Source organism: Hyla sarda, chromosome 4 (assembly GCF_029499605.1).
Source record: "Hyla sarda isolate aHylSar1 chromosome 4, aHylSar1.hap1, whole genome shotgun sequence".
Taxonomy (NCBI): domain Eukaryota; kingdom Metazoa; phylum Chordata; class Amphibia; order Anura; family Hylidae; genus Hyla; species Hyla sarda.
The window spans coordinates 392,305,171-392,333,063 of NC_079192.1; the positions used below are offsets into that span (position 1 = coordinate 392,305,171).

The 27,893-nt window shown below is 43.2% G+C and overlaps 1 protein-coding gene across 4 annotated transcripts in view; it reads left to right on the forward strand.

Annotated features, from left to right (window-relative positions):
- SGCD (sarcoglycan delta) overlaps positions 1-27,893 on the forward strand; it is a 607,498-nt gene that overhangs the window by 97,425 nt on the left and 482,180 nt on the right. For 3 of the 4 annotated variants that reach the window (XM_056517168.1, XM_056517167.1, XM_056517175.1), the window contains exon 2: positions 26,719-26,779. The gene's annotated coding sequence lies outside the window, so the exon portion shown is untranslated. Of the gene's footprint in view, positions 1-26,715; positions 26,780-27,893 lie in introns of all 4 variants that reach the window. The other variant, XM_056517166.1, reaches the window with a different exon arrangement.

Below are 27,893 nucleotides of genomic sequence, written 5' to 3' on the forward strand. Positions count from 1 at the left end.
AAGTTTTCTTTGTTGCGCACCTTCTCCGGCATTAATTATTATACACAAAGTGGAACACCAGGAGACATTACACCGCGCTGTAGTTACAGTCTCATCATTCATGTCGCTCTTTGCCCAAGCAGAGCCGGCAATTTCATTTCCCAGGGAGCAGTAAATACTAGGGGAGAGGTCATGGGACGTCACTTTGGATTATGAGAGAAAACAACGGTGCCAAGAAGCGGAAATAGAGACGACAGATAAACTCCATTCAGATGGTTTAGAAATGAATGTCAGGTTTTAGTATTACAGTTCTTGCTCTAATACCAGAGGTGTAAGGTAGAGCTCCTGGGCCCTAATGCAGGATCGGTAACAGAGACCGTACCTACTAGGTGCCGTTTATAGTCATTTTGTGCGCCGTTATCTGGACATTGTAGCAGTACAATTTTTATTTTCATTAAACTTTTTGATCACTTTATATGAATTTTTTTCTGATATATGTTCGGCATTTTTGGTGTTTGGTATTTTCGCTTACGCACTTCACCGTGTGTGATCAGTTTATTTATTCATTATATTGTATTTATAATGATTTATCTATTTATATTTATTTATAAGTTATATTTTTTTTATTAATATTTATTTATTAATATATATAAATATCTATTCATTTTTTTATTCATTCATTAAATATAGATGTGTGTAATATATAACATATTTTTATAATTCTGAGAATTTTTTTTATGTAAAATGGGAAAAGAGGGGGGGGTCGCCTGCCACCACTGGGACCCCTGGCAATATCCGTGCAGCACCAGACGTTCTAAACAGCGGGGGTCATGATGTCACACCGCGCCCCTCCTGACGTAACATGGTGTGGCATCACTGGGGTCATGGCATGAGGTCGCAATCACCGCCACGGGAACCCAGCTTTCTAAACATACTGTTTAGAATGCCAAGTGCTTCTAGGAGATTGCCGGGACGTCAAAGGGTGTAGTACCACTTTAATATATCCAATTTCCCACTCAGGCGTACGCCCTTGTGGGACTAATTTCCCAAAACTTGGGAACCCCTAATATTAAAACTTATATCTTAATTATTCTTTATTAAAATTCTTAAACACTTGTGAGGAAAAAATATAGTGATGTGCTTTAAAAACACAGTTTGGGAGCAAGTGATATGGGGATTATTTCCTTCATGTGATAGTAGGATTGGATATTCTCCCAGAGAGTGGTATTTTATCTCCTCTCCTGAGTCAATTTATTGACTCCAATCCCTGTATTATTATTGTTAAATCTTGATCCCTAAACTGCTATTAAAACGCCATATGTTGGCACCCCCCCGACGTTTCGCCGGCCGTAACCGGCTTTATCAAGGGCCGAGGTGCTAATGGGTACCGCTTTAAGACAGTAAAATCTTGTTATTAAGGAAAGTCCCCGAAAACCCCATAAAGGGGTTATTACAGTAAACACATTGCTAGGATTTATTATTAAAGGGGTACTCCAGAGGAAAAAAAATACATTTCAAATCATCCGATCTCAGAAAGTTAAACAGATTTGTAAATTATTTAAAAATCTTAATCCTTCCAGTACTTCTCAGCTGCTGTATGCTCCAGAGGAAGTTGTGTAGATCTTTCCAGTCTGACCACAGTGCTCTCTGCTGACACCTCTGTCCATATCAGGAACTGTCCAGAGCAGGAGAGGTTTACTATGGGGATTTGCTCCTGCTCTGGACAGTTCCTGACATGGACAGAGATGTCAGCAGAGAGCACTGTGGTCAAACAGAAAGGATATTCAAAAAGAAAAGAACTTCCTGTTGAGCATACATCAGCTGATAAGTACTGGAAGGATTAAGATTTTTCCTGGCATGGACAGAGGTGTCAGCAGAGAGCACTGTGGTCAGACTGGAAAGAACGACACAACTTCCTCTGTAGTATACAGCAGCTGATAAGTACTGGAAGGATTAAGATTTTTAAATAAAAGTAATTTACTAATCTGTTTAACTTTCTGGCACCAGTTAATTTGAGAATTTTTTTCCCCCCTCCGGAGTACCCCTTTAAAGGGGTTATCCAGGAAAAAAAAACTTTTTTTTTATACATCAACTGGCTCCAGAAAGTTAAACAGATTTGTAAATGACTTCTATTAAAAAATATTAATCCTTTCAGTACTTATGAGCTTCTGAAGTTAAGGTTGTTCTTTTCGGTCTAAGTGCTCTCTGATGACATGTGTCTTGGGAAACGCCCAGTTTAGAAGTAAATCCCCTTAGCAAACCTCTTCTAAACTGGGAGTTTCCTGAGACACGTGTCATCAGAGAGCACATAGACAGAAAAGAACAACCTTAACTTCAGAAGCTCATAAGTACTGAAAGGATTAAGATTTTTTAATAGAAGTAATTTACAAATCTGTTTAACTTTCTGGAGCCAGTTGATATATATATATATATATATATATATATATATATATATATATAAAAAAAAAGTTTTTTCCTGGATAACTCCTTTAATGTTCGATCCATCCATTGTGATCCCTGGATTGAAGTAACACCAGCGCTGGGAAACTGCTGTGTCGCTTCATCTCCTGTGGGCTGCTGGCTCTTCCATAAGTTATGTGAAATCAATTACCATGCAACAAGTGCGACAAAGTGGCAGGAGGGTTACTGAGCAGCTGCAGCCACTTTGTTCTGCCCGGTTGAAAACAGTTCTTTATTTTCCTGTGTTATTCAGTAGGGAATTCTTTAGTTCTTGCAATGTGGTCATGAACAAAAAGTAGGTCTGTCTAAAATATTTGATCATCATCAGTATATAGGGCTCAAGATATTGCAAGACTACAACTCCCAGCATGCCCGGACAGCCGTTGGCTGTCCGGGCATGCTGGGAGTTGTAGTCTTGCAACATCTGGAGGTCCGCAGTTTGGAGACCACTGATAATGGGTAAATTGACTGTGTATATTGCCTAAAGCAACAACTGTAAAGTAGCCCAAATAGTAAAGCTGTCACTATTGGATGACTTGGAGGCTATTAATAACAAATGAACCTAGGCCAAGGGTCGGTTTTGTAAAACCATAATTACTATTAATACCAATAAAAAGAATCTGGAACCTCTGCCCTGTTGTTGCCCAAGGTCATGTCAAGGTGATTTAGGAAGAATTGGTGAAACAACCCTTTTTTTTAATTTTTTATGTGTTGTATTATGACCAGTTTTATTATTTATTTGTTCTATATATATATATATATATATATATATATATATATATATAAAATGTTTTGTGATATTTGATGGCATTGAGGTATAGGTACAGTCTAAAAATTATCAAATCCGTAGTAAAATGACTTCTAAAGGGGGTTATCCAGCCTGTAAAAATTGTTAGCCAACGATTAGACTATTGATCTTGCAATGGTGGTGTCCCAGCACCCCTGCCAATCAGCTTTTTTTTAAGGGTTTGCAGTGTCTTCAGTGTTTACTTACACCTAAATGGGCACTGTCAAAATCCAAAACGTTTTATATGTTGTACATCTTGGCAAAACATCAACCTTCTTAATATACTTCATAAAAAAATGTATCTGTTTTTTTTTTTTTTTATAGAAATCGTGGCTTATAAAAAAAAAAAAAAAAAAAAAAAAGACCACTAGGGGTCCCCATACCATCCAGAACATATTTCTGTCTGGCTGCAGCATTTTCTTTGTCCTAGCTGAAGCACAGACTGGGACAAGGTCCAGGAAGTGAGGGCGGGACTAGCACTCCTCTGTGCTCACTCCTGTCCTGTCCGTCGGACTCTTGTCTGAATACAGAAAGAAGGGGGTTACAGAGCAGACTGCAGTGATTGGATGGAGAGACCCAGCACAGCAGACTCAGGGAGGAAGTGAATGCATGGTGAGTGAGGGCGGGCTCAGTGCTTTCTCCAGACACGCCCCTTCCTGAGCAGTGGATGTCAGAATGAGGGAGCAGCCGAATGGAGGGATTTATGAGCCAAATACAGAAACTAGACACAACTAGTCACATATATATTAAGCATCTGCATGACCTAGTGAGTAATATTTAAGCATTTTTTTCTGTGATATGATGCTATTAATAATTAAATAGTCAGTACGATTTAAAAAATACACGTCTATTCAATTCAACCAAGGAGGCGAAGAGAGGGTATGTGATACAATGTTTCAACCCGGGGAGGAGGGGTTGTTGTTGTCCATAGTTAGCTTTAGGATATAACTGAGGGTGCAGCTCAGAATATATATGTTACGCCTAGCGCTCCGGGCCCCCACTCCTCCCCGGAGCGCTCACGGCGTCTTTCTCCCTGCAGCGCCCCGGTCAGTCCCGCTGACCGGGAGCGCTGCACTGTCATGGCCGTTGGGGATGCGATTCGCACAGCGGGACGCGCCCGCTCGCGAGTCGCATCCCAGGTCACTTACCCGTCCCGGTCCCCTGCTGTCATGTGCTGGCGCGCGCGGCTCCGCTCTCTAGGGCGCGCGCGCGCCAGCTCTCTGAGACTTAAAGGGCCAGTGCACCAATGATTGGTGCCTGGCCCAATTAGCTAATTGGCTTCCATCTGCTCCCTGCCTTTATCTGACCTCCTCCCATGCACTCCCTGGCCGGATCTTGTTGCCTTGTGCCAGTGAAAGCGTTTAGTGTGTCCAAAGCCTGTGTACCTGAACTTCTGCTACCCATCCTGACTACGAACCTTGCCGCCTGCCCCCGACCTTCTGCTACGTCTGACCTTGCCTCTGCCTAGTCCTTCTGTCCCACGCCTTCTCAGCAGTCAGCGAGGTAGAGCCGTTGCTAGTGGATACGACCTGGTTGCTACTGCCGCAGCAAGACCATCCCGCTTTGCGGCGGGCTCTGGTGAAAACCAGTAGCCTCTTAGAACCGGTCCACTAGCACGGTCCACGCCAATCCCTCGCTGACACAGAGGATCCACTACCTGGAAGCCGAATCGTGACAGTAGATCCGGCCATGGATCCCGCTGAGGTGCCGCTGCCAAGTCTCGCTGATCTTCCCACGGTGGTCGCTCAGCAATCGCAGCAGATTGCCCAACAAGGACAGCAGCTGTCGCAGTTGACCGCCATGTTACAGCAACTTCTGCCTCTGCTACAGCAGCAACCATCTCCTCCGCCAGCTCCTGCACCTCCTCCGCAGCGAGTGGCCGCTCCTAACCTCCGCTTGTCCCTGCCAGACAAATTTGATGGGGACTCTAAACTCTGCCGTGGATTTTTGTCTCAGTGTTCCCTGCATATGGAGATGTTGTCGGACTTGTTTCCTTCAGAACGGTCTAAGGTGGCGTTCGTAGTAAGCCTTCTTTCAGGAAAGGCCTTGTCTTGGGCCACACCGCTCTGGGACCGCAATGATCCTGCCACAGCCACAGTCCAGGCCTTCTTCGCTGAACTCCGGAGTGTCTTCGAGGAGCCAGCCCGAGCTTCTTCTGCCGAGACTGCCCTGTTGAACCTGGTCCAGGGTAATTCTTCCGTTGGCGAGTACGCCATACAATTCCGTACTTTTGCTTCTGAACTATCCTGGAATAATGAGGCTCTCTGCGCGACCTTTAAAAAAGGCCTATCCAGTCGCATCAAGGATGTGCTGGCCGCACGAGAGATTCCTGCCAACCTCCAAGAACTCATCCATTTGGCTACCCGCATTGACATGCGTTTTTCTGAGCGACACCAAGAGCTCCGCCAGGAAAAAGACTTTGATCTCTGGGCACCTCTCCCACAGCATCCTTTGCAGTCTTCGCCTGGGCCTCCCGCTGAGGAGGCCATGCAAGTGGATCGGTCTCGCCTGACCCAGGAAGAGAGGAATCGCCGTAGAGAAGAAAATCTCTGTCTTTACTGTGCCAGTACCGAGCATTTCTTGGTGGATTGCCCTATCCGTCCTCCACGCCTGGGAAACGCACGCACGCACCCAGCTCACGTGGGTGTGGCGTCTCTTGGTTCCAAGTCTGCTCCTCCACGTCTCACGGTACCCGTGCGGATTTCTTCTTCAGCCAACTCCTCCCTCTCAGCCGTGGCCTGCTTGGACTCCGGTGCCTCTGGAAATTTTATTTTGGAGTCGTTTGTTAATAAATTCAGCATCCCGGTGACCCGTCTCGTCAAGCCGCTCTACATTTCCGCGGTCAACGGAGCCAGATTGGACTGCACCGTGCGTTACCGCACAGAGCCCCTCCTCATGTCTATTGGACCCCACCTTGAGAGGATTGAGTTCTTCATTCTCCCCAACTGTACCTCTGAGGTCCTCCTCGGTCTGCCTTGGCTCCGGCTTCATTCCCCCACCATTGATTGGACCACCGGGGAGATCAGGAACTGGGACTCTGCCTGCCACAGGAAGTGCCTCTCCCCCCCTCCCAGTCCCGTCAGGCAAGCCTCTGTGCCTCCCCATGGCCCCCGTCCTGGTGTCACACTGCCCCGTGCCAGGCCTCGCCCTCTGCCCTCCCTCCCCATCCCCACTCCTGCTGTACTGCCTGCCGTTGAGGAAACCCTCCATTCTTTCCCGGTGTCCTCATCCCAGGGGAGGCAGTTACCGGACAAAGAGAAGGGGAGACCTAAGGGGGGGGGTACTGTTACGCCTAGCGCTCCGGGTCCCCGCTCCTCCCCGGAGCGCTCACGGCGTCTTTCTCCCTGCAGCGCCCCGGTCAGTCCCGCTGACCGGGAGCGCTGCACTGTCATGGCCGTTGGGGATGCGATTCGCACAGCGGGACGCGCCCGCTCGCGAGTCGCATCCCAGGTCACTTACCCGTCCCGGTCCCCTGCTGTCATGTGCTGGCGCGCGCGGCTCCGCTCTCTAGGGCGCGCGCGCGCCAGCTCTCTGAGACTTAAAGGGCCAGTGCACCAATGATTGGTGCCTGGCCCAATTAGCTAATTGGCTTCCATCTGCTCCCTGCCTTTATCTGACCTCCTCCCATGCACTCCCTGGCCGGATCTTGTTGCCTTGTGCCAGTGAAAGCGTTTAGTGTGTCCAAAGCCTGTGTACCTGAACTTCTGCTACCCATCCTGACTACGAACCTTGCCGCCTGCCCCCGACCTTCTGCTACGTCTGACCTTGCCTCTGCCTAGTCCTTCTGTCCCACGCCTTCTCAGCAGTCAGCGAGGTAGAGCCGTTGCTAGTGGATACGACCTGGTTGCTACTGCCGCAGCAAGACCATCCCGCTTTGCGGCGGGCTCTGGTGAAAACCAGTAGCCTCTTAGAACCGGTCCACTAGCACGGTCCACGCCAATCCCTCGCTGACACAGAGGATCCACTACCTGGAAGCCGAATCGTGACAATATATATATATATATATATATATATATAACTTAAAGGGGTATCCAGGATTTTTTATTATTTGACTATGCTACAAGGGCTGTAAAGTTAGTGTAGTTCACAATATAGTGTCTGTATCTGTGTCTGACGGTTTTCTCACAATTCGTATGTGATTTTCACCCCGATATTTATTTTTAACTGCCTACAAAATTACTGTTGTCTCAGATTTTTCCCAGGTTGCAATGCGGCTGAGACCTGACTCACTAGTCAGCTGATGACAGGGAGCCTGTCTGCTTCAATGGGTGGAGCGATCGCTTGGTGGGAGAGAGATCAATCTGCAACTAATGCAACAGCTGTAGGCACCCTGATTGAAAACCACAGGTCTTTTGAATGGATGCAGCTCATTTATGTTTCAATGGGTGGGGTGGCTGATGTGTGGGAGGGAAGAAAATGGAATTATGGGATTTGTAGGCAAAAAAGAAAACTGAAACAGGAAATACCATTTCACAGAAAGCTAGCCACAGTATTATGGCAATCTCACAACATAGCCATTTAGCCCCAAGACAAGCGCAGATCCTTCCTAATCATGTCCATTACTGTCTGGCAGGTGCGTACTAAAATCCCCTTATGGTGGAGAACCCCTTTAAAGTATGTTCCAGGGCCGAAAATATTTCAATGAAATTTAGTTCACATGTTACTTATGCGTCATGTTAAAATGTAGAGACGGAGATGTCCAGCGGGTAAGAAACCTATACCCTATCCGCAGGGTAGTGGATAAGTGTCTGATCGTGGGGGTCCAACCTATAGGACCCCCTGCAATCTCCTCTGGCTCTGCTCTGTTAGAACGCGTTTTGTACCCAGCATGTCAGCTGGTTGATGAATGGGGGATTCATCTCTATGGGAGAGGGGGAGACACACAAACACTGTGTCTCCGTTTCACCCATAGAAATAAATGGAGGGGGACGTGTGTGGACCAGCTGACGTGCTGTGTATGTGACATCACACACAGGAGCTGAGCTGGAGCCCTGTATGGGAGATCATGGGGAGGTCCCGGCGGTCAGATCCCCCGCGATCAGACCCTTATCCCATATCCTGCAGATAGGGGATATTTTTCTTACCTCTGGACATCTTCTTTAAATTAACACTGTACATGTATCCAATAACATTTTTAATGATTGGTACCTCTTTAAAATTTCCCCAAAATGGTGAAACAGGACATCAAAAAGCTTAATAGACTTGAATTGGAATATTCCCTAAAGAACAAAATAGACGGGCACATTGATTGTAACATAAAAAGTGGTGACAGATGCTCTTTAAATTGTTATTTGGCTAAAATCCTCGGCTGAACTAAAAAGGAAAATAGTGAGATAAATCCTGATCTGATTATAAACAGACAATCCCTTTTGGCTTTGCCAATGCCTACTATGCATTTATTTTTTTGGCTTTTTACAAAGTAAGCCAATTGTTTAGGAAGTCTTCTAAAAGGAAAAACAAGCTATCCAACATAGACCTTTTACAAATAAAGATGATGTCCACTTATACTTTAAGGGGTTGTCCGTTTTGGAAACCCCCTTTCTTGTTGGTTCCCTTTGATAATCATAGGTGGCTAGGACCCTCAGAAATTAGTTGTAAAATTTAAAAAGTACCTCTCATGATCTTGTTAAAATGTATAATCCTCCCAGTTCACTGCCCCCATCATGATAAACCACCCCCTGCCTTTATTTTTTATATTTTTTTAGTTTTCTACCTTGATATTGCTCTGTATTTTCTGCTCAGTCACATTCAGATTCACAGACTGGGAAGGGGCGTTCCCCAGCAGGCGTGACATCATCTGAAGCCATCCAGGGGAGAACTTCCTCCCTCACTCTGCTACGCACAGCCCAGAGCAGTTCAGTGTGAGATGAGCTATGATTGGCTAAGGCTGCACACACACCCTCAGTACTCCAGACTGTTTTTCCTGCTTTTGGACATCTGCCAGGCCAGTAGGAGTCCAAAGTATGTGCAAAAGATTAGGGAAAATGTGCTCTGGACAAGTAGGGAGACACCTAGTAGCTTTTTTAAACACAAATAAAACATAGAAAACGTCAGTAGAAAGATTTTTTATTTACCATAAGGAGTGCAATAGCAAAAATTTGTTTTAATGAGAGTGCCCATTTAACATTAAGTGTTCATTATTAGTGTTGAGCGGCATAGGCCATATTCGAATTCGCGAATATTCGCGAATATATGGACGAATATTCGTCATATATTCGCGAATATTCGCATATTCGTTATATTCTAGTTTTATTTTCGCATATGCGAACATTCGCGTAAAATTAACATATGTGAATATTAGCACATACAAAATTAACACACGCGAAACTTCGCATATGCGAAAATTAGCATATGCTAATTTTCGCATATGCGTATTTTCGCGCGCTAGTCTCACACAGTAGTATTAGAGCCTTCTTTACACCACACAAGCTGGAAGCAGAGAGGGGTGATCACTGTGATGTGTACTGTGAAGAAAAAAAAACAAAAAAAAAACGAATATTCGTAATTACGAATATATAGCGCTATATTCGCGAAATTCGCGAATTCGCGAATATGCGATATTCGCGAATAATATTCGAATTGCGAATATTCGCGAGCAACACTATTCATTATTCCTGCAGTGCCCCTGCAGGGCAAATAAAGCCTTGCACATTGTCCTTTGAAATAAGTAGGCCTTACGTGAGTGTGTCTATGGATCTGTTGGTCCCTCTAGAATTTGTCACTCTAGTTAATAAACAATTAAGCCCACATTCTCCCTTTGCATTAACTCGAATTTCCTAATAGGTTATTAAAAAAAAGGGGGTCTAAAACGGGCAAGACCTTTAGCATAAATCCTTAAAACAGAAATGCAAATACAGTGAAACTTCTTGAGAAGACCACCCCTTTCATGTAGACCCGCCTTCCATCTAGGAGGCTGCTGGAGATGGGGAGGGTGCAACCAATATCTTGCTGCACTGGTGAGAAGAGCCATTCTGGGGACCAAGATTTATATTAGGAGCCATGTTAGGGACCGGGAAAGAGATGGGGAGCCATGCTGGTGACCAGGACTAAGATGTGGAGCTATGCTAAGGACTAAGACACTGATGGAGAACCCCTTGCTGGTGGCCAGAACTGAAATAGGAAGTCATGCTGAGGACCTGGAATGGTCCTGGAAGGAGATAAGCTAGGGAGGGAAATGAGATATGAGAAGAGAAATGAGAAGCTATGCTTCAGACCAAGAGTAAGATGAAATGCCATTTATTGCTAAAAACAGATCTGCTTACTTTGAGATCCCAAGGGAATAAGCGATAAGAGAGCGATTATTGGATACAGCGCCCTTATATACAGAAGGGGCAGGATCAAAGCTTATTGGTCGCCAAACCTGTCAGTCCTAAACCAAGGCATTATGGTACATTACATGACCTATCACATGACTCAAAAGGTCCTTAAACCTAGCATAACACAATTATCTATACATATCATGTGACCAAAGGTCCTGTACATAAATTACATTATAAAATATATTAAATATATACATTTCTGAATGGAATTAGGAGGCGACTAGGGGTGAACCCACCAAGAAAGCCCTACCAGCATGGAGGAACTCTGACTGTGGGGACTTACGACAACGGTACGGGACCAAGTCCAGTACCGGGACACCACAATGGGGACCAGTCATTCGAAACATAATAAAAGACATGAAGTGGAACTTGACTGACCTGCAGTCACCCCATTAAACATCTTTGGGATAAAGTAGTATGAAGATTGTGAGCCAGGCATTCTCATCCAGCATTAGTGTCTGGTGTCCCAAATGCTCTTCTGGATAGATGGTCTGTTATAACTGCAAGTAGGCCTTCAGGCCTACTTGCAGTTATAACAGCCCATCTATCCAGAAAAGCATTTGCCATATAAATGCCATATGAATGCCTATTGGTTTAGGATTGGAGATCCAAAAAGCTTTTTAGGTGTAATGTGTAGGTGTCCCAATACATTTGTCCATACAGTGTATGAATGTGTGTGTGGAAAGACAGTCATGTTTCCTGTTATTGTGTTCAATTGGAAATAATAAATGTATAATTCATAGTGTAGATCACTGGATACTTGATGAGCGTACTAAGCAGCAGTAGCGGAAAATATCTACACATTTATGGTGCTCAGGGGGCTATAGAAGTACATGTGAATGTCAACTCTACAAGTGTTTTATGACTTGTTATAGTTCAATCCTAAAAGGATCTGTTATCGACATACCGGACTCCTCAAATATTCCAGGAATCAACTGGCTCCAGAAAGTTAAACAGATTTGTAAATTACTTCTATTAAAAAATCTTAATCCTTCCAATAATTATCAGCTTTTGAAGTTGAGTTGTTCTTATTTGTCTGGAAACAGTGCTCTCTGCTGACATCTCTGCTTGTCTCAGGAACAGAGCAGAATAGGCTTGCTATGGAAATTTGCTTCTACTCTGGACAGCTCCCGAGACAGGTGTCATCAAAGAGCACTTAGACAGAAAAGTACATCTCAACTTCAGCAGCTCATAAGTACTGAAAGGATTAAGATTTTTTAATAGAAGTAATTTACAAATCTGTTTAACTTTCTGGAGCTAGTTGATATATATATATATATATATATATATATATATATATATATATATATAAAACTTTTTTTCCTGGACAACCCCTTTAAATGACCACCTAAGCTGTAATGCTCGATTACCCAAGTTGTATCTGAGCGTTGATATAAGGTATTGACGTTCTTCGTTTCCATAGAGTTGATTACGTATATAGTTTACGCAAAGGTCAGCTAGAGACTGATAAAAGCGTCATACATAGTTTGATACAGGTCAATGAACGCCTCAGAGCTGCATCATGGTGTGAGCATGGGCATAAGGGACAGCATCCCCAGGTCGTTCACCATTTAGACACTTCGTTATCATGCACAGCCTGGTGTGAACTGAGCACTTCTCATGGTGACACCGTTATGGCACTGTTATGTGTGCACAGTATGGCGTTGATAAAAAATAGAACTGTCCAGTTGGTGAGATATTGACCCATGAGATATTATAAGACTTACAAATGTTTCTGGTAGCCCTTATGTACTGTGATAACTTAAATGTATTGGTATCTGAGCTTGATCTCAGGGGTGCAGTCTAATCTACTATTACGAGTCCACAAGATACAGCAGTCGGCACTCCTTACAGACACCTAGTATTATGCCTGGCCTCTAGTCAATGTGATGAGATGTCTAAATGCAATCTAGGTGGTGCTCAATCAGCAGTGAGGTCAAGACGGAATTCATAAAGATAAACAAGAGGCACTCACAATGCGATGTGCTTCATATTTAATTGAAATCTTCGTTCAGATAAAATCACAGCATGATGTGAACGTCCGTTCACATCATGCTGCAATTTTATCTGCACGAAGGTTTCAGTAAAATATGAAGCACATCGAATGGTGAGTGCCTCTCCCCTATCTTTTTGAATTTTTCATTTACTATTACGTTTGCGTTCCACAGACCACTAGCTGTTAATTATTCAAGGCCAAAGCTCATTCTATCTGATAGACATGTTCTACAGAGATTCAGTAAAGAACTGGCGAATTGGGTACTTATCTGTAGCCACTAGGTCCGAAAAGCTTAATATTTGTCAAGCTATTCGAGTTGTGAGATGCCAACTTTTCGGCTATGATACAAGACATAGTAGTCATCAACCTTTCAAGCAGTGGTATGGCTTGAAGCTCCTGGTTGGCCCAAGTGCAAACTCCGTAACAGAGCTCCCTACCTACCGATGTGTTATTTTTTTGGCCTCCTAAAGGGGCCAGGACCTGGGTACAATTGCAACCTTTATAACTCCTATAGATTCTCCCCTGATTCCAAGTCGCCATGTGCAGTATAGCTTCTTTTGACAGCCAGGACATAATTGTAGGAGGACGATGGTTAACAAAGATTAGTGAGTAAGAAAGATGAACGTATTGACATGGGGGAGGATGACCTAGTACTAAACCTAATATTTACTGTCCCATTAAATTGATGGGTTGTAAATTAATTATCGGTAGATTGATATTATTCCCCAAGGAAGACTTATCTCAGATGGTTACCAGGATCACAAGTCACTCAATGAGCGTCAACGCATAAGTGAGAATGGCCAAAATCATTAGTCTATATCATTATCATTAGTCTATATCAGGCAGACAGTACGACACATTGACTGCTTGTAAGATTTACAGCTTTTGACGAGGAGCTTAAAGGAGTACTTCGGCGAAAAATAACTTATCCCCAAAGCACAGAATAGGGCATAAGGCGCTGATCGCAGGAGGTCTAACTGCTGGGACCCCCCCTCGATCACCTGGACGTGTCCCTGGCGCTCTCAGTGAGGAGCACGTTCCAGCGCGTGCTCAATTCATTCCTATGGGAGCGTAGATGATGCCCGAAAGCTGTACACAGGTCTTTTTGGGTACTTTCATAGTAATGCTTCTCATGGAGCGCGGCGTCCCAGTGATCGTGGGGGGCCCCAGTCCACGATCAGCTACCTATACCCTATAAGAGGGGATAACAAGCTTTAAAACTCATGGGCTTCAGTGTAAAATCAGTTACAGGGATCCCACCTAATTGTAATACTGGAATCTTTTTATTTGGTAGAGGGACCTCCTACGGGACGGGGGCCTGGGAGCAACTATTTGCTGTACACCCTCTATAGGTAGGCCTTAATGCCTATTCACCACAATTCCAAGGTGTAGTATGCTAGGTGCTATAGACAGTCAGCATGTAATTGTAGGAAGCCAATAGTCAATGGAAATTTTGCGTTTAGGAAAAATCAATATATTGACATAGGGAGATGACTCAGTCCTAAACCTATTATTTATTGTCCCATTAAATTGATGTGTTGTAAATTAATTATCGGTGGATTGTTATTATTCCCCAAGGAAGACTTATCCTAGATGGTTACCAGGATCACATAACACTAATATGAGAGTCAACATATAAGAGAGAGAGGCCAGCTCCTTTATAGTCACATTATTAATCTTGTTGGTTCCCAATATGGTGTCCACAGGTTCTTCAATTTTTTTAATTTTTTGTTGTATCTGGTAGGGGCAAAGAGTCCAGAGTTTACATTGGGACATTGCAGGGATCGTGAGATTCCATTTTTTGGTGATGGGTTAGAGTTCAGTGAATAGGTTTAGGGAAAATTGGAGACATTTAGGGTCAGTTCCTTTATTTGTTCCTGCTTTTTAATCGTCTGCATCATTCCTGGTTGCCATCATCATCATTCTTTTGTGTCATCATCCATTCCATCATCTCTGCTGAGTTGCTATTCTTTTCTGTATGCCCAATGCCACCCACCCCTGCAAACATTTTGTCACAGCGAGCCATTTTATTACCCCCCTGTGTCATTTAATCACCCCTTGTACCATTTAATCAACCCTCTGTGGCGTCTCAGAGGTTTGCAGGATTTAGCGGGACTCGTATGTTTTGTGACAGCACGCTCCTGCTCTCAACAACCTCATTACCACCCGCACCCACAAGATGTTTATTGGATCCTGCGAGACACGCTGGATCCCAATCCCGATGTAGGGCTCTAACACACAGTTAGGCCCCAGGAAAGGCAACTGCTCTAGGTGAAGCCCAGTTCTGTCATCTAGTGATCAGCTGGCATCATGACCGTGTATCATTATTAAACATTACCATGGACTATAGGAAGAACGGATTTTAAGCAAGCCTGTTGAATTTTCAGGCCAATGGACAAGATTGGCATTGGTTTAGAACAGTTGGATCGTCATCTTAACCATAGGTAGCTTGATACAGGTCATTGTAGGCCTTAAGACTATGTTATGGGCATGGGCATAAGGTACAACATCCCAAGGCTCCCATCATATAGAGATTTATACCAGCCTATCTTCACCATGTAAAGCCTGCCTTGGTGCTTTAGCATAACTCAAGGTGATGATGTAGGCAGCATGCCATGCTATTATTTGGAAAAGAAATCATGTTCTGGCATTGTATGTCACTGTATGTTCTCTGTAAGGCACTTTCATGTATGCACTGTATTATCTAATTGCTATATAGTACAATTATTTGGTGGTAGGCATGATATGGCAGTACTATTTAGTCATTGTAAAGGCACTTTTATTATCCAATATAGTTTGGCCCAGGATCCTCCACAAACGTTGCCGCTTTTCTAGTAGCATGGCTCCTAAGAATGAATATCTCAGATGTTCTTTTGCTATGATTGTCTTTTCTATGATCATTCAGTTATCAGAGACACGTATAGCTGTCTAGGTTACCATGTTGTGTATTAGGAGCACACGCAGCCCTGGATATACTGTAAGTGCAACCACCGTCGTGTCACTTCAATAGCCCCAGGTAACAGCACTACCCGCTAAGGAAGCCTCCTGGAAGATTCCGTTCCCTAGTGACTTTTTGCAGAAGAAAATTTGGTGTTTTTTTAATACGAGATTAGGATGCAAATGACATTCAATATCTCAAGTTTGGGGAAAAAGGATAGGAGGGTTTGAAGTTCCTTGTGTCTTGGATACGACGTCGCCTGTAAAGCCTTAATTAAGCAGCCCTGACAGCCCTGTGGAAGTAGGTCAGCGTATTCCTTCATGAGCCTCCACAAGAGCCTCATCTACCGCGCTGATGTGCACATAGGTGACACCCTGACAGGCAGCAGAAGCACCTACTTAACCCTTCACTGCAAGCCGGATTGCCTGCCATTGTCTCTGAGAAGTTAATAATAAATGATGCATGTGCACCAATGGCAGAGGAAAGGAGAGGCTGAGGCATAACCTGCAGCAATGAATATGAGTGCCAGTCTACTTCTGAAGAATAGAAGAAGAATATCTCAGGGGAGATTCATCAAAACCCGTGCAGAGGGAAAGATGACCAAATGCCCATAGCAACCAATCAGATCGCTTCTTTCATTTTTGAAAAGGCCTCTGAAAAATGAAAGAAGCCATCTGATTGGTTGCTATGGGCAACAGGTGAACTTTTCCTCAGCACAGGTCTTGATGAATCGCCCCCACTGGGCATATCCAGTGTCTACAGTTGCACGGAGCAGGTGAGGAGACCTCTGGCTGCCATCTTTACTCTTTGCACCCCGCATTCTTGCTGCAGGTGGTTCAATGAGTGTCCCCTAAGCCTTGCAACTGCTTAAAGGGGTACTCCCGTGGAAAACTTTTTTTTTAAATCAACTGGTGCCAGAAAGTTAAACATATTTGTAAATTACTTCTATTAAAAAATCTTAATCCTTCCAGTACTTATTAGTTGCTGAATACTACAGAGAAAATTATTTTCTTCTTGGAACACAGAGCTCTCTGCTGAATCACGGGCACAGTGCTCTCTGCTGACATCTCTCATTTTAAGAACTGTACAGAGTAGGAGAAATTCCCATAGCAAACATATGCCGCTCTGGACAGTTCCTTAAATGGACAGAGATGTCAGCAGAGAGCACTGTGGTCATGATGTCAGCAAAGAGCACTGTGTTCATGATGTCAGCAGAGAGCGATGTGTTCCAAAAAGAAAACATTTCCTCTGTAGTATACAGACCCTAAAAAGTACTGAAAGGATTAAGATTTTTAATAGCAGTAATTTACAAATCTGTTTAAACTTTCTGGCACCAGTTGATTATAAAAAAAAAAAAAGTTTTCCATGGGAGTACCCCTTTAAGTGTGTTTTTACTGTGTTTTTTCAGTTTTGTTTTTTTTTTATCAATGTTATCCCGGAATACAAAAATATAGCTATTTACCTCCAAAAACAGGGCCACTCTTGTCCTCAGGTTGTGTGTGGTATTACAACTTTAATTGAAATGCACTGCCACACAACCTTAGTGGTGCTGATGATACTTTAAATGACTAGAAAGCATCTGCAATACCAGAAACAGCCTTAAGACAAAAGTGGTGCTGCTCCTCAAAAAAACAGCTATGTTTTTCTAATTTTAGATGGCCCGTTAAACGGGAAAAATAAAAAAAATAAAAAAACGTTTAAATTTTTTTTTCCCACTCATGGCGTTACAAAGATACAGGTTAAAGGGGTACTCCACTGGCCAGTGTTTGGAAGTAAATGGCCCAATGCTGTTTTCAAGCTGTGGGGGTCAGCCACGCCCCTGGTGACATCACGACCATGCCTCCTCAATGCAAGTCCATGGGAGGGGGCGTGACGGCCGTCACGCCCCCTCCCATAGACTTGCATTGAGGGGGGCATGGTCGTGATGTCACCAGGGGCATGGCCAGCCCCCGGAGCACAAAAACAGCATTCGGAACATTTACTTCCGAATGCTGGCCAGTGGAGTACCCCTTTAATATTATTTTAATTGGCTACTAATTTGGGGCCGAGTTACTATTGCTGATGTGCCAGGAAAAGCTGCTTTACATGACACCACATTTATTATGAGTTTCAGATACTTTTTAGCCATGGTAAATATGGGTACATGGCTTCACCGGAAATGGGGTATAGCTGGCAAACGACTCTGTGTGCCAAAAAAATTGCATCAAAATTGTGAAGTAGGAAGTAAGCCAATTATGGAATTGGGAATTCATTTTTATCATCGTACCTTCATATTGATGGTCATTGGAGATAAAGAATCACAGCACAGGAAGAGCTGAGTTATCGGTGGTACAGACCCAAAAAGTTCACGAGTACTATAAAAAACAGCGCGGCACCGGGGGCATTTAGGATACACTAAAATGTTCGTCTTTCATTACTTGATATCTCAGGGCACAGGGAACATCTCCAAGGGGAGTACAGTATGTACAGATTTAAAGGAAAAATAAAATAAAAAAAGTAAAAATTGATCTTGAACCTTTTGTTCTTATTCTTCAACACAGTGCTGAGACTGAGGGAGAGAAGTCATTTCGAGATGTGCCTCCGGCGACGCAGGGACCTCAAGGACAACTGTAGTGACATCATATATAGCAAAATTGCCATGACTCCTAATAAACACGTAAAAGGATTAGACGCAGTAATTACGATTGGGGATTTATTGCATTTTTCTGGTGTATTTTATTGATTCTTAAAAAAAATATATAAAAAAAAAAAATGGAAAAAAAGACAAATACTAAATGAATGAGAAGTAGTTAATTTTCTAGTTAGCATTAGAAAATGATCCTGTTGGAAATCTTTTTACTTTTACATTAAACTGAAGTGTGAAATGCTGGAAGGAAGGAAAGCGATTGAAGGTGTCATTGGCAATGCAGAGCACGATGCCAGGCGTACCGAGAGCGCACAAATAGTGTAGAATGACAACGGCTTTGTAGTATGGTAGTTGGGCATCTAATGCGGATGGTACAAGGGGGTTGTGGACAGCACATGGGTGTCTGTGGGTACTACATGTCGGGGCATATGGATAGTACATGGGGCTATAGGTACTTCAGGGGTTGTGTACAGGGCTGGTGCAAGGATTTTTGCCACTCTAGGCAAAAGCTAATTTTGCCACCCTCTTGACTCCGCCCATAGGACAAAATTGACAAGCCCCATGCTGGCTGAACGAGTGTTTCGGATGCTGGTTGTCTAACTTTCTTGCGGCAGGCAGAGCGGCGCCCTCCCATCAAGAGGGTGCTCTAGGCGGCTGCCTATTTTGCCTATAGGCACAGCCCTGGTTGTGTATAGTATCTCGGTGGCGGATGAGGCGGGGGGGGGGGGTTGGGCTGCGGATACTATATGGGAAATTGTGGAATGTATCTGGAGGGCTGTGGAGGAGCCTGCGGATAGTACATGGGGGGGGGGGGTTGTGTACAGTATCTGGAGGGCAGTGGGGGGCCCTTTGGATACTATGTATGGCTTATAAAAATGCCACTAGGGGTCTCCACACCAGCTGAAAATAATCATGCCCGGCAGCAGCATCATCTTTGTCCCAGCTAAAGAACATGCAGGGACAGGAAAGGAGGGTGGGACTAGCACTCCTCCAGGGAGCCTGTGGATACTACATGGGGGGGTTGTGTACAGGATCTGGAGGGCAGTGGGGGGGGGGGGGGGGTTCTGTGGATACTATATAGGGGGTTGTGGATAGTATCTGCAAGGCAGTGTGTGTGTGGGGGGTTCTGTGGATACTATATAGGGGGTTGTGGATAGTATCTAGAAGGCAGTGGGGGGGGGCTGTGGATACTATATGGGGAATTGGGGATAGTATCTGAGGGCTTGGGGGGCTGTGGATACTACCTGGGGGGTTGTGGACAGTAGATGGACATCTGTAAGTACTACATGGGGCTTTTGGGAAGTACATGGAGGCTATAGGTACTTCATTAGACCTGTAGGTACCACATGGTGGGACGGGGGGTTGTGTATAATATATGGAGGGCTGTGGGAAAGCCTATGGATACTACATGGGGGTGTGTGGACAGTATCTGGGGGGCTGTGGATGGCCTGTGTTGACTGGGGGAGGTGATAAGACAGAATAGGCTGTGATGGCTATAGGATATAGCTATATATATATATATAGCACATGGGGGGTTGTGATGACTAGGGGAAGGGGATAGTACCTAACTTTATTAGACCCCATACTTCTTGTATAAATAACTCTGAAGTCATGGACATATATACTGATTATCTTGAATTTGAAAAACTGCAGTATGTGCAAAGCACTTATATAAGAAAGCATTTTTTTGATTTTTTTTTTTGCCTCTTAAAAAAAAAAAAAAAAAAGTTAAAAGTCGAGAAAAAAAAAACAAAACAGATTTTATTTTTAGACCATTATACACAGCTCTAAGCAGAGGACCCCTCTCTCTGACATCCTTCGGGCTGGAGAGGCCTTCATGAGACAGTCCACCACAGTCGATTCAATATTCCGATTGCTTAGTATTGTCTGGCTGCTTTCCTGTTTCGCCTAGTAGCATGATTAGCTTTGTATAGTCGTTCCATGGTTACAAATTATTCAGTAATATTAAGGAAAGAAGCCACAGAACATGAGAAGAGCCTTGTGCGCCGGGCTATTAACTGAGATGCTCTTTTCTTCATCATGTCATGGGTGTGACTTGTATGTCCAGCGTGGTTAATTCAGCGTGACTCGCGAGAGGTAATGTGTGCAGTGCGTCAGCCATTACATCATCAACTGATACATATTGCCAATGGCACTGCCACGTTATCATGGCTGGTTGGAGGGGCCGGTAGTTAAGTGATATATTGAGTTGTCGTGAGATAAGAGGATTCATACAAGAATGGATCTTGGAGGGCTTCATTGTTGCTATTAAAAGCCCGGCAGATTTGTGTGAGTTTATGTAGATGTTCTCTGCCGTTCTACTCTGTGTCTACAACTTGGCACGGACTCTTGGATAACATAGAAATCAGGCTGGGAGTGTATTTAAGCCGATTTAATCAGCTCAGCCCAGCAATTTTATACATGATGACTTAAAACATGACAATTTGGAGGGCTCAGAATCTGCAAATTGGGCCAATAAAACAGGACTTGTTAACTGGATGAGACCTAACATTTACTTCAAAAGAAATGAGACTGTACAACCGTTACGGAATTCTGGCCCGTATGAGATATCCTGCAGCCAAAAGGGCCCTCAGTATGTAGAGTAGTATATGTAGAGCAGTATAACCATCCCCAAAGTGGGTTACGGATTGCCAGCTTGCTCTTTTAGTAGTGAAGTGCCGGCTCTAGACAAATAATTCCTTTTCAAGAGACATATAGTAACTCAAAGAAAAGGCAGGGAAATGCAGTGCTCTCAATTCAAAAAGGGGTTATTTTTGGCCACAGTGCACTAAAAAAGTAACTATATCTATGGGCACCACCATTACTTTGTGGGCATTAGTTCCCCATCAACAGGACAAGGATCATTGCTAAGGACCTATATCTAACAATAATTATTATGGTATTGAGGTTGAAGACTGTTCCCATAATCACTTATGGGAATACTGAGTTTATAGACTTGACTTCATGACTTGACCTTCAAAGGCACTATGTCAACTTCTGAAGTTGATGGACTCATACTAATTTATTCAGTCACATTTTTCCAGCAAAGACATAACCTTAAGCTCCTGCACCCTAAGTACTGTAATAGGGTCCACTTACCTTTTGCCCTAAAAGTACATCTTTCACAAAGAATAGGCTTGTGAATCTGCACACACAGTGCACAATGCCTACTCAGGACATGCCTTTGTTACTAATATATCAAAAGTAACACACCAACATGTGTGTGGTCCCACAAACCTATTTGGAAGCATAAACAGTTAAACACAATCAAGTGTAACAGTCTACCAGCTCCAAAGGACACCACTTGTTACAGAGACAATTCTCCCTACGCGTTTCTGTTACCTATACTGGTAACATCATCAGGGGAGATGTTAGGGGGAAGTAACAAGACCTAAACACCTACACCCTAATGTATAGGAACCTGGATCATTATTCATGGCATAAAAATGGGTAAAATGGGCAGCTTCTGGGTCTTACATCATATAGACGCCACTACACAACAATTAAATACTCAATTAGCATAGTGCAGCAAAGCTTCCAACAGCTTCCAATGTGGTCAATTCGTTTAGAAGATCCGGGCTTGCTATGCTGGCGGCGTGACTCTGCAGTGGCATATAGCCGGGATGTAGTGCTTGCTCGTGCCAATGTAGTCTTCTGTTTATTCACAAAAATCACTTTTCCCTCTGGGTCAGAGACATGGAACCCAGGGTCAGCTATCCCTCGGGGGCCGCAACGCATCCCTCTGACTACGTCATACCCCCTCATTGACACCACAACAGTGGGAAAACCTGTTACGTCTTCTATTTTCCTGCACTGCCACCACAGGAGGAAATTAACGTTACATTTTTATCATTCAAACTAATGAATTGTCTTAAACAGGACAGATATTTTTCGTAACTGATGTCCAATCCAGATTGACAATCCTGAACATGGGACCCCCTGTATGAACCCAGAACACCCTACATGAAAATGAGTTTCCTAAACTAGACAATCCTTTTGTCATCATGTCTTTGACTGATCCAGCCACCCTTAACACTGGCAATAAAGATGTCCGCACTTAGCCTTCTTCTCGGCGTAGTGCATGAGCTCGAGTGTATTTCCCTTATTAATGCTAATGTTGATTAAGACAGAGTTGGTTCCCGGGCTGTGGTGGATGTGCTTTGTGTGCAGCTGTGCCCTCTAATCTGTGCAGTTCACCTTCCTAACATCCTTCATCCTGTGATAAGGTCCTATTTATCACTCTTCACTCTGGGGACCAGCCATTGCCCTCAGCTCCCCTTGACCTCCTCTCATGGGCTGGAATGATGACTATTTTTCAGTAACTTGGCCCTAGATAAATGGTTCTCCGAGGGGTAAATGAGGGAAGAATATGTATTAACCTTATAAGCTCCAGATAAGCTTGTAATGCTGAAAGAGTCTATCCTTGGAAGTCATTGGGATGAACCGCGGAACTCATTGATATTACCAAGATTAATCCATTCTGTGCTGGTGTTAGGTCACCACATGTCCGTTTAATCTTATTTCTGGTATATTAATTCTGGTTATACCAATAAGAGACACCTGAGCTATTATTGTCATGGTCTGTTTACTTTACTAGATAGTATCTAAATAAGTCTACATTTTATATAATCTGCTGCAGTTGTTATTATTATTAACCATAGTATGTGTTAAAGAAATGCACAAGATACCATAAGAAATTGGCAAATAAATTACCTCAGTGTGATGGATGGGGGGGGGACACATTTTAATAAAAAGGTGCCCTAGGAGCCTCAAGGTGAAGGCCACTGATTTTTTGATTACAGAAGGTTTTTAGACATCTGATACTATATCTTTAAGGTTTTATCTGCATAAAACATCCTGCTGATTTGTTTTTGGGCTGACTAGTGACTCCAATGTAGACGTCAGAAGGTAACACTCTTAGGGTAGGTTCACATGTAAAAAACAATTCCGCAGTGGAAAATCCACAAGCAGATTAGGTTTCTACCCATTAAAATCAATGGGTAGCAACATAATCTGCTAGTGGATTTTTAGAAACCCACACATACTTTCTCTAATGCAGTGTTTCTCAAGCGCAGTCCTCTAAGTACCCCCAACAGGTCATGTTTTTAGGATTTCCTTAGTCTTTCACAGGTGATATAACTGTGGTGATGCCTGATGCAATGACCATAATTATATCCAGAAAACATGACCTGTCGGGGGAACTTGAGGACTGTGCTTGATGAACACTGCTCTAATGCCCGGCATGTACTTTGCAAACAACAAGACTTCAGCAAGTTTATGATACACATATGACACTCAGTATATAGCCCTTAACAATACAAATGCATATACTGCACCCACACATACATGCGCAGTACATAGAGCACCCACAACTAATACATACAGTTTAATATAAAGCCACAAATATACAAGTTTCTGATCAGATACTCAGTCGGCAAGCTCGTGATCTGGATGGGTTTTTAGCCTTTAAATGTAACGAGTGTTCTTGCTGACAGGAAGCTCGGATCTTAGAAATGGTGAAGAACTAAGACACAAAGTATATAAGAGATATTCAATTGATAGGGGAATAATCTTTTCATCAGTGCATGCTCTTTGTTACTGTAGCCAACTTCAGTGATATAAAAGATGACAAAAACATCTACCACCTTCCCAACCCTATCCGATAGTGTTTTGCAGTCTTTAGTTGACTTCAGTTCCCATGTGGTGACAGATGTGAAATTGAATGTATAGAGTGTGGGTATTTACCATGTGATCACATTCGCAATCATGGCACTACATGGGGCGTAAGTGTTTCTTTAAGTAACAGAAGGCGTATTTGATGTCGCTTTAAGAACGGCACAGTTGTATGCAGGAGAGGAGATTACTTGGATCTCAGTGTGGAGTGTTTAGTCTGACTAGGTAGAGAGGAGGAACTGAGACGACTGAACAGCTGAACAGCTAAAGCAGTAAAACACCAAATATAGGAATATTAATTTACTATACGTTCTCATTTTTAAAGGGTACCTCTCATCAAAAAAAACTTTTGATATATTATAGATTAATGTATGCAGAATAACTTTACAATTGCATGTTATTAAAAAATATGCTTCTTTCTATTTAATTTTCCACTTTGAAGAAATGACCACTAGGGGTCTCCCTACCAGTCCTGGCAGCAAGCATTTCAGACTCATGCTGGAGTCCTAAACACTACGAGCTGCCAGTCTGCTTTGTTCACAAAGGAGAACACTCAGAGCTGCCAGCCTGCTTTGTTCACAGCCTGTTTGGATAGGGGATAAGATGTCAGCGGGACCCTGGGGATCTGACATCTTATCCCCTATCCTTTGGATAGGGGATAAGATGTCTAGTGGCGGAGTACCCCTTTAAGCCCTACCCCTGGGAGCATCCCAAAATGGCTGGGAATGCCCCCCAAAATGCCCACTTTTGGGTAAGGATTGGATGACTTCCATTCCTTAATCAGACTTGATCACAGAATTGTTCTTCTAAAATCGAGAATTGGCAAGTATGGTCTGGTATGGTTTTTCGTCAGACGTGTAAAAATTGTACGTTTCTATCAATAAAAGATCCAAAATAAAAATCTTTAATAGTTTGCCACTATTGGTGGTTGAAGAAATTTGTGATATGGCCAGTGTGTACAAAGACAAAGACTTTGAGAGAGTAAAACAGTGTGTACATGTTCTGTACAGATGAAAGGTGGGTCCCCAGGATACTGGACCCAAGGAACTTTGGTGGAACAGTGAAGTTAAAGGGGTACTCTGCTGCCCCAGCGTTTGGAACATTATGTTCCGAATGCTTGGAGCAGGCAGCAGGGGTTGTGACGTCGCCACCACACCCCTCGTGATGTCACGCCACCTCTTATAGACTTGCATTGAGGGGGCGTGGTGTGACATTACGAGGGGCGTTGCCATCACGTAACGACCCCCGCTGCCCACACTCAGCTTTCTAAATGAACGCTGGGTGCTGCACAGGGATCTCGGCGGGATCCCCGCAATCAGACATCTTATTCCTTATCCTTTGGATAGGGGATAATATGTCTAGGAGCGGAGTACCCCTATATTGAATTTATTGATTGATTAATGAATTGATGTTATAGAATGCTATATTTACCATGTTAGTTCATCTTACCTTTAATTCTTATTTTATTATCTACACTTTCACCATTAAATCCCTCCTATTCCATCACATATTTATGTCTTGAAGATCTGGCATTTGGAACCAAAAATCTCAACTTTGGTCTCCTTTCTCGGTGTTCCTTTACTAAATATCCTTAGTGGTGTTTCAGGACTCTTTTTTGGGTTGGACATTGCCTATAGGTGGCACTACAGTAAACTCTATACCTTCAGCTGGAGCTCCTCAGGAAGAGCGTGTACTCCGCAGACCATCTTAGGCTGCATTCACACCACGTTTTTGCAATACAGTTCCCGTATCAGGTTTTTGATGAAAAAAGGATTCCTCAAAACCGGACTAAACTATATCAAAAATTGTGTACAAATTTAAACTCGTATACAGTTAAAAACCGTATGCGGATTGAAAATGATGTCCGGTGTCATCCGTTTTGTAAGAAAAAAACGTATAAGTTTTTAACTTTTCATTCCATTTTGAATAAAGTTTCACATGTTTGATTGAAATTCTAAGAAAAAAAACTGTGCAAAGTAAAAAACCGTATGGTGAAAACTGGATGGAACCATATGCACATACGGTCCTGTACAGTTCCCATTGACTCGAGTATGGGAAAAAAAAACCGGACAAAACCGTACGGGATGCAAAACGGACACAACCTGATGCATCTTTTGGCATACGGTTTTCTATGGAGAGTCAATGCATATGGTTTTCAATACAGTTCCATACGGTTTTCACATTGAAAACGTATATGGGAACTGTATTGCGCCGCCAATGCACAGCAAACACCTACAGGACGCACTCATTTGATCTCTGTGGACCTGAGGAAGGCACTTGTTAGCACCGAAACGCGTTATCCTATCAATTTCTATTCAATAAATCCTTTTGTCCTGTGCAACTGCGGCTGTTGAGTCCTGTTCTTTACAAGCAGAAGCGCTCCACCCAAAATCCCATGTTTTTTCCTGTCTACTTCGTATACCACAGAGGAAGTTCTTCTCTTTTTGAATTTTCTTTCTGTCTGACCACAAGTGCTCTCTGATGACACCTATTTGCTCCTATTCTGGACAGTTCCTAAAATGGACAGAGGTGTCAGCAGAGAGCACTGTGGTCATGCAGAAGGGAAATTCATAAAAGAAAATAACTTTCTCTGGAGCATACAGCAGCTGATAAACACTGGAAGGATTAAGATTTTTAACTAGAAGTAATTTACAAATCTGTTTAACTTTCTGGCACCAGTTGATTTAAAAATTTTTTTTTTCCAGTGGAGTACCCCTTTAATAGATACTTTTATATTGAAAAACCCTCAATACCTAACAGTACTCTTTTGGTACTCTGTCCCTGTGTTCTTAATGGGTCTGCTGTCACAATGTTCTCTTTCATTTCATGTGTCCATCAGTGTAAACCAAAAATAAAATCAATAATTCCTCTAACCAATCCATATATACTGATGGCCTTTTGTTCTGTTCTGGAATAAATTATAATATTTTCTCTCAGCAGGCACGGGGCCCTTGAAATGGACACCTTGTAGCTGAGGTCCATAGCATCCGGTATTCTCAAGGTAAACAATATACAATACTTTGTAGATAAAATTCATTGTAATCTACTAATGCATTGCTTGGCAGTATCTACAACCCCCTTCTGCCAGACCCTGATGTAAAGCTGTAAACCTAATGTTTTTTCCACTGTATTCTTCCGTAGAAACATTAAAGTGATTTTTTATAGCCTTGTAGGTAAGAGTGAAATATGATCTAGTCGAAAAATGATTTGGATGTAGCTGGATGTATGTAATGGCAGATTTCAATCTCTAGCAGCTTATGGTCCATGGTACAGGCCAACCCATTAGGACTATAAGGTCCATCAGGTGTGATTGGGCATATGTTGTTCCAAAAAATTGGGACAGGACACTTTCGACAAATATGACCTTGGATTAGTAAAACTTTGTGGACTTTGAAACATCTGCGCAACACTACAGCTCTGCTTAGTCTTGGTGGATGTGGGAGCACAGGCTGAACCGGGTCATGCAATCCAGGATCGGAGAGGGGAGATTTTGAGTCAATACAGAAAGCAATTTGACGGTTTTGCTGTGAAGATATTAATTATATATATTGTATCCCTTTTTGTGATTCTTGTCACCCTTAACTGCGGTGGTGAACCCCCGGCACTGTTGCATTGTTTTCAATAAAATCATACCTACCATACTTTTATATAGGAACAAGGAATATCCAACACCACGGTATCGGATAAGAATGTAGCTGTTTATTGCAGAATCTTAAACAGGAACATAAAACACAGAAAGCACGGACCAAGGAGTGACGCGTTTCGGCGGACGTAGCTGCCTTAGTCGTACTGGCAGTATTACTAAGGCAGCTATGTCCGCTGAAACGCGTCACTCCTTGGTTCGTGCTTTCTGTGTTTTATTTTCCTGTCGAAGATTCTGCAATAAACAGCTACATTCTTAACCGATACCGTGGTGCTGGATATTCCTTGTTCCAGTCGCTTCATGCGTGTAGTCCCCACGCCTCCGTGCACACAAGGCAGATTGATGAGCTGGACATTCTACTGCTATAGATACTTTCATATAGCTTGTTTGTGTTTATTGTCACGAAGAACGCTGTTTTATGGGCTCTACAGGCGAAGAAGACGTCGCCTAGGGTCTACTGAGTCCTAGGTCC